This window comes from Ochotona curzoniae, unplaced genomic scaffold (genome assembly GCF_017591425.1).
Source record: "Ochotona curzoniae isolate NIBS_2020 unplaced genomic scaffold, NIBS_Ocur_1.0 scaffold_2476, whole genome shotgun sequence".
Classification (NCBI taxonomy): Eukaryota; Metazoa; Chordata; class Mammalia; order Lagomorpha; family Ochotonidae; genus Ochotona; species Ochotona curzoniae.
The window spans coordinates 14,137,695-14,144,792 of record NW_024467095.1 but is presented as its reverse complement, the minus strand read 5'-3'; positions in this window follow the sequence as shown (position 1 = coordinate 14,144,792).

Sequence of the window (7,098 nt, the reverse complement as noted above, 5' to 3'; positions counted from 1 at the left end):
GCTGCCAGCTACCACACCACTTCCTTGGTCCTGGCGAAGGGGCACTGCTGACATTCTTGCCCTGTCCCCAAACACAGACTATTGGCCTCTGGGTGTTGCCCACTTATCAGCGGAGAGACACCAGGCTTCTCCTCCTTGTTTATCTCAGCACCTCAGGGCAGAAGAGGGAGGAGTCCTCATTTCCCAGCAATCTTGCCCTAGGTCTGCTCCTCTTGTCCTGCTCTATGTCTTGCTCAGGAGGTGCCTCTACTTCTAGAACATTCTTCTTTCCTTTCTTCTCTGATAGAAATCTCTTGGATCTTTCAATTCCTAGGTCAAATACCACCTTGCCCAGGAGGCCTTGGGGCTCCAAGCCTATTCACATTGTTCCCAGGCATGCTTAATTGATTTTCTAGGTGTTTCATAGCCCAGTTGGTTGCATGCATTAAAAGGATCACCCAACTAGGAGACCCAAATTTGCTAATTATTAGCTCTGTGACAATAAACAAGCTGCTTGAACTCTCAGGTGGGTAAGCAAACTTTGTCATCTGGAAAGTGAAGGTAATATTTTGCTATGCCTGCCTCTCAGGGTTTCATAGCTTCTACAGAGACAAAAGGGGCTCTGTGTTTTGTTCAACTGTGGCTTTCATCTTCAACTATTGACTGAAAACTGTTTCATGGCAGGCACAGAGTTCCTTCCTTCATGTCCTTCCAAAAAGTTTTGTCTGTGTTAGTAGGAAACAAATTGTATTCCGAGCCAGAAAGTTTCCCTCATTCTACTGAGCCCTTGCTCACAGCATCAGTGAAACAAGTATGCTTTGGGGAGCAAGCATTTCACCTCTGTTCCTGTCTCCTCACTAGGATTGTCAGTTCTGTGCTCGGCTCTGGTATGTTGCTTGGGATGAGGGTGGTCCTGGAAGTTCAGCCCCATAGTTACAGAAGTAGAACATAGCTGCTGGGTTGATTGGGACTGTGTTAGAGACTCGTGATAGTCATTGAAGGAAAGTCGGAAGTTCACACATTAGAAAACAAGGCTCTGTGAGAAATAAAGCCTTGCAGGAAGGTTGTAAGAAGAAGAAATAATATCTAAGAAAAGTTAGTGTGGTGCTAAAGAACTGGCCTGATCTGATAAAAGACTAGAGGTGGTGGCTACTTTGATGTTACAGGAATAGTGTTGGGACCATGGTAGCTGGGGCGGAAGTGCAAAGAGAGGAAAATTTTTATGGGAGAAAATTAAGTCATAGAAACAGAGGGAAGGAGAGAGAGGGCTGGAATAGAAACACAGGTGAGCTTTAAGTTGATGCCAATGATGGAGAAAGTGGAATTTGGGCTGAGGGTGGGGAGGGTCAGCTGCAGGTGGAAGCAATGCAATGGAACTGCTGAGGGTTTTGGTTTGCATGGCTCCGTGCCACTCATGCCTTTCTCCTACACTACCTCTGCCCCAGAAAGTCTGCTGCTCCACCCAGGAACTTTTGATTTCCTTCACAGGGACTCTCTCCCTTACTTATTTTTCCACAGTCCAGCCCCCTGAATTGGTGTTTTTCCAGGAACGTGACCACAGGGACAATTCAGAACTAGGTAACAAGCTGAGGCTGCAATATGCTGTGTGACATTCACTACAGTTGACATTCACAGAGAAGCTGAGCAACCACAGAGCTGCCCAGTTCAATCCTCCTGTGCAGTTGCCTCCCACAGGCAAAGGAGACTCTATTCTAGGAGCTGCCTCCTCTCCCTTCTTATCTCCCTAGGCCTACCCTGCATTGAGTCATCACCCCAGCCATACCTAGTCCCCTCAGCACAGCTGCCCTCCCTCAGATCCAGGCAACATAGAGAAGCTAGTCAACAACCACAGGTTCTCAAGCAGGCACCAAGAGTATCTTTTCAGGTGGCAGTATCTCTTAATGGCTTTAACTGTGCTATCCCATCTGTTCTAATTCTAGGACCTTTTGTTTGATACTATGCTATCATAACAACAATAATAATAGTGATCCTCGTGTGTTTTCTAGAGTTCTGGCTAAGAGGCAGAATTTAAGATCATGTTTTCCTATAAAGGATCTTTATAGGAAGACTTGGGCCAACGTTCATGAGAAAATTTGAGACTCATTAATAGGACAAAAAGTGGTGGCCCTTATTGTAGGCTCTGTAAGTGTTGTAAGACATCTCAGTCAGCCAAATGGAAAAGTGACATTATCTCTTCTGTGAACCTTTAAGCCAGCTTATGTACTCAAATGCTCAAAATGTCACCTTACCTTTGCAAAAGCAAGAATCCTTCAGATGCAAATAATTTTCCTATTGACCTTGACCATTCTATCTTTTCTAGTTTGGGTTCTTATTCTTGATTTTTTTTCCTTCTGCTAGTCCCAGCCCTATCTTTCAAACTTGTTACTTTAATTTTATTATGCAGATTGAGATGCATATATACTATGCATTCTGACTTAAACTCACACCTTGGATCCTTAACTTCTGGTAGATCAACATAAGGTTTCATAGTCAGGGTTTCATCTACAGATCATTATTCTCAAGTCCCCATATTGGTTGGCTAAGTCTCCAAGCAGGCCCTAAATGGAAATTAGCAGGGCCAGAAATCTCTAGGGCATTAAAAATAGAAAGGCTCAAAATTAAGGATGAGTTTAGACACTAATACATCAGCAAGATATGTTGAATTCAAGAATTATATAAAAAATGAATCTGGTAGGAGTTGGCAAGAAAATAAGGCTCAGGAAGATGTTTAATCTTAGAATGTGGAGAAATTAGCATAGATTGCTGTCAGCTATGTCTGTTCTCTTTGGAATTCAAAGAATCACACTTATGCCTGGACTGGTCCACCGATTCTCAGAACATCTGTCACCGGTAGTATTTATTAGCTACTGACTGATAGTGTTGGCGCAAAGAAAAGGGAAGCTTTTTTAAATACCAAAAAAAAAAAAAACCCTAACAAAGCATGTTTCTAAATATTTATTCTCAGGATAATCATTTCATTTTTTAATCTATAATTTTTATGTAATTCCTTAGCTGGCACTGCAAGAAAATGATTAAATAAGGAATATGGTTCTAAACAATTCTGTAAAGAATTATATTAATGTATCAATTACAAGTAAAAGAAGCCTGTTGTAACAAGACAAATACCGTATGATTCCACATATATGAAGAACTTAGAGCCATCAAATTCAACGACAGAAGGTAGAATGATGTTGACAAGGGTTTGGATAGAATAAAAATCTAATAGATTTTTAGTTTCATAAGACTTTTGGGAATTACATAACACTAAATACACTTAACACTACTGAGTTGCACACAACAAAATGGTTAAATGGATGCATTTTCTGTTGTTTATGTTTCTATCACAATTATGTTATTTTTTTTTTCATTAACCACAGTCACATCTCCAAATCCAGAAGCTGTTACTTTATGTCTGCATTCCTTTCCTATCTTCACCTCAAATTCAGTTCTTTAAGGCCCAAATCTCTGAAGCCTCATATTCTCTCTCTCTCTCTCTCTCTCTCTCTCTCTCTCTCTCTCTCTCACTCACTCACACTCACACACACACACACACCCTCTTCATCCAAAAAGACTACTTTTTGGGTTGCAATATTCTGTCTCCTTGATTTTCTTTTTTTTTTTCTGGAAATGTTAAGAGAGAGACAATTCTGTTTTTTCTTCTCCCCTCTTTCTTGCATCAGGATGATTCACAGACCTCTTTGCATCTCCCCTGGACACGTCTTCTCTGTGGCCAAGCCTCCCTTCACCAATAGTGTCACTAAATGTATCCAGAGTCAATGACAGATAGAAGTTATGTAACCTAGTGTTAACAGCAGGAGAGAGGAATCTAAACAGCCCTAAGCTGATTGGAATGTAGATTCTGTCAGTTGCTGCTGCACATATAATCTCGAGAAAGTCTCCAAATCTTTCTGGACCTCGCCTGTCCTGATATGTAAAACAATATAAGCATGCTTTCTTTATCATGACTGACATAAAGACTACATAGTGTGCCTTTTGCCCATCACTTTGCATATTACAAGCAAACAACCAATGATGGCCATCAACACTTGTAAGGTGTTTTAAGAATTTCCAAGGGCAGGTCCAACTTTGTAGCCTGGTGGCTAAAATCCTCTCCTTACACGTGCTGGGATCCCATATGGATGCTGGTTCTAATCCCAGCACCTCCACTTCCCATCCAGCTCCCTGCCTGTGGCCTTGGGAAAGCAGTTGGGGATGGCCCAAAGCCTTTGGACCCTCACCTGTGTGGGAGACCCGAAAGAAGCTTCTGGCTCCTGGCTTCAGATCGGCTCAACTCTGGCCATTGCAGCCATTTGGGGAGTGAACCAGTGTATGGAAGATCTTTCTCTCTGTATCCTTTTCTGTGTATCTGCATTTTTAATGAAAATAAATAAATCTTGAATAATAATAATAATAAAACATAAAGAATTTGTAAGAGCAATGCAATACTAGGAACCATCCATGTGTTAAGGATTAAAGATTGTTAGCCTGCATTTTCAGCCCTTGCTTTGTGCAGCAACTCAATGAACTATTCAATAAGGCCAAAAATTCACTGAGAATTTGAAGATATTGGAAAATGTGGATTTAGAGATAGGAATACCATAGATTTCCTATACCTCATCATGAAGTGTGTTTACCTGCCACTTCAAGTTGGATGAAGAGGTGCAAGGAAACAATTTGGAGACCTTGATGTATCCTGAAGCATCACATAGCTATATATGAAAATTCTGAAGAAGTATGTGGTCAACACTGACCTGGACATTAGATGTCCCTTAACAGCTATACATTTTGCCATGTGCCTTTTCTGTGCCATTTGGATCTTGAAAAAGCTAACTGTGAATTGAGCTGAAATGTACTGGCAGAGGGTTTCCTGCCAGGGGAAAGACCATCCTTCATGAAGAAGCTGAACATATACTCTCGGGTGCAAAAGTTAGGGCAAGATATGAAAAACAAGCCAGAGAAACGCGATTCAATTCTCGAGGCTCAGTCAAAGGTTTCTAGTGAGGATAACCTGAAGAGTGCACAAGAGAAAGAAAATGTTGGCCACTCATTTTCTCAAATATCAAATCAATGGGTAACACCTGCTCCATCCCTTGCCCTTCTTCTTTTCACAAGCTCCTATATGTAAGGAACCAGATCTGCCTGTTGTAAAGGAGAAAGGAGGTAAAATGTTGACTATAATCTGCATTTCCCATGGCACTCACTAAGCCTGAAACAAACACAAGTTAGAAAAAGAGAGAAACTCTGAAAGGGACAACAATGCAATGTTCTGGTGGTAGGTTAAGGTGTTCTTTTCATTTTCAGGAAATGGTGAGAGAGCCTCTCATTACTTGAAGTGCCAGTATTTCAATCAGAGGTGATGAGCACGCTGACGAAGCAGGATCAGTAAGAACACTTGTAAGAAAGGGTTAAAGTCAGTACTTCTTGCAACTTGCTGGATCTAACGCCATTGTTAATCCATTCACATTCACAAACTCAAGGACGAGAAACTTTGTTGCTTTGTTTCATCATGTGAAAAATGAGAGAATTATACTTATGCATTGTATCAATTAAATCTATTTCATTAACACCAATGCTTTAAAATATTGAGCAATGCCAGATTCTGATAAATGTTCAGCAAGTATTCTAGGTTGTATGAAGGATTAATGACACAAGTTTTCCAATTGGAACAACCAAAAACAAAGCAACGGAATAAATTGTGTGCTCTCCCTCTGTGAAGACTTGAAAGAACACAACGAATAGGATGGATAAGTTAGGGAATATATCAGTTATTTATTGCTCCATAATAACCTCAAAGGTTGGTATAAAACCAAATGAAAACTGATCAACTTTCCATTCTATGCATTAATAAACTAGGTAAAGCTGGAGTGTTAGCTGTGCTCTTTTTTGAGTCAATCCCCACCACTGATATGGAAAACCCAGATGGAGTTCCTGGCTCCTGGCTTCCTGGAGCCTTACCTAGATTTGGTTTTTATGGATATTTGGGGAGTGAACCAGTAGATGGAGGTTCTCCTTCCTCTTTCCCTCCCCTCTATCTTTCCTCCATTATCTTTCAAGTAAATAATAAAGTAAAAATAAATATTGAAAAAAATTATGCTCAGTGGATGGCAATCTGGTGAGATAGAAGGCACCCAATATCTAGGTGTCTGTGGGCATTTTTGTTTTGGTAAAGATTTATTTATTTTTATTGGAAAGGCAGATGTACAGAGAGGAGAGACAGAGAGGAAGATCCTCCATCCAATGGTTCACTCCCCAAGTGACTGCAATGGCCGGTGCTGCACCTATCCAGAGCCAGGAGTCAAGAACTTCCTCTGGGTCTCCCACGTGGGTGCAGCAACCTGAGGCTTTGGGCCATCCTCAACTGCCTTCCCAGGCCACAAGCAGGGAGCTGTATGGGAAGTGGAGCTGCTGGGATTAGAACTGGTGCCCATATGGGATCCAGGCATGTTCAGGGCAAGGACTTTAGCCACTACGTTATCGCGCTGGGCCCTGTCTGTGGGCTTTGAAGAGAGGAGTGGCACCACCATCTCTAGGCTGCATCTCAACAGACTTTTAGGTATGAGAAAACAACTGTTTATTTGGGCTATTGTAGCCTCTGTAATTCAGGTTTCACCCTAGTCCTTATGACTAGGCAGGTATTACTACCTATGCAAAATTAGGTTTAGACATTATCTACCTACTCAAGATATTAGAGACAATTCTAGCCAACTCTATGTACAAGGATTTCTGTAGGGTTGGGCACATGGAAAACGTGTATCTAACAACTATCATGACGTTGAAAAGGAAACTTATCTGATACTGCTATGATATTTCTATACAACTAGCTGGATGTTCTTGCTCAAGCTGTCTGACTTGGCATTGTTATTGAGTCTATATTAGGTATATTAGAGGAAAGTTAATAGTTGTGATTAGATACATAGGTAATTTAAAAATTGAGATGCAAACCATACAGTCCCCCAAATTATTATTTTTTTTAAATATTTATTTATTTGAAGAGCAGAGTTACAGAGACAGAGGGAATGGATAATGGAGAGAGAGTGAGAAAGAGAGGGAGAGAGGAGAGATAAAGAGACACTTGGCTCTCATGTACACCAGCAGGAACTGCAGCCCAGGTGGGGTGAC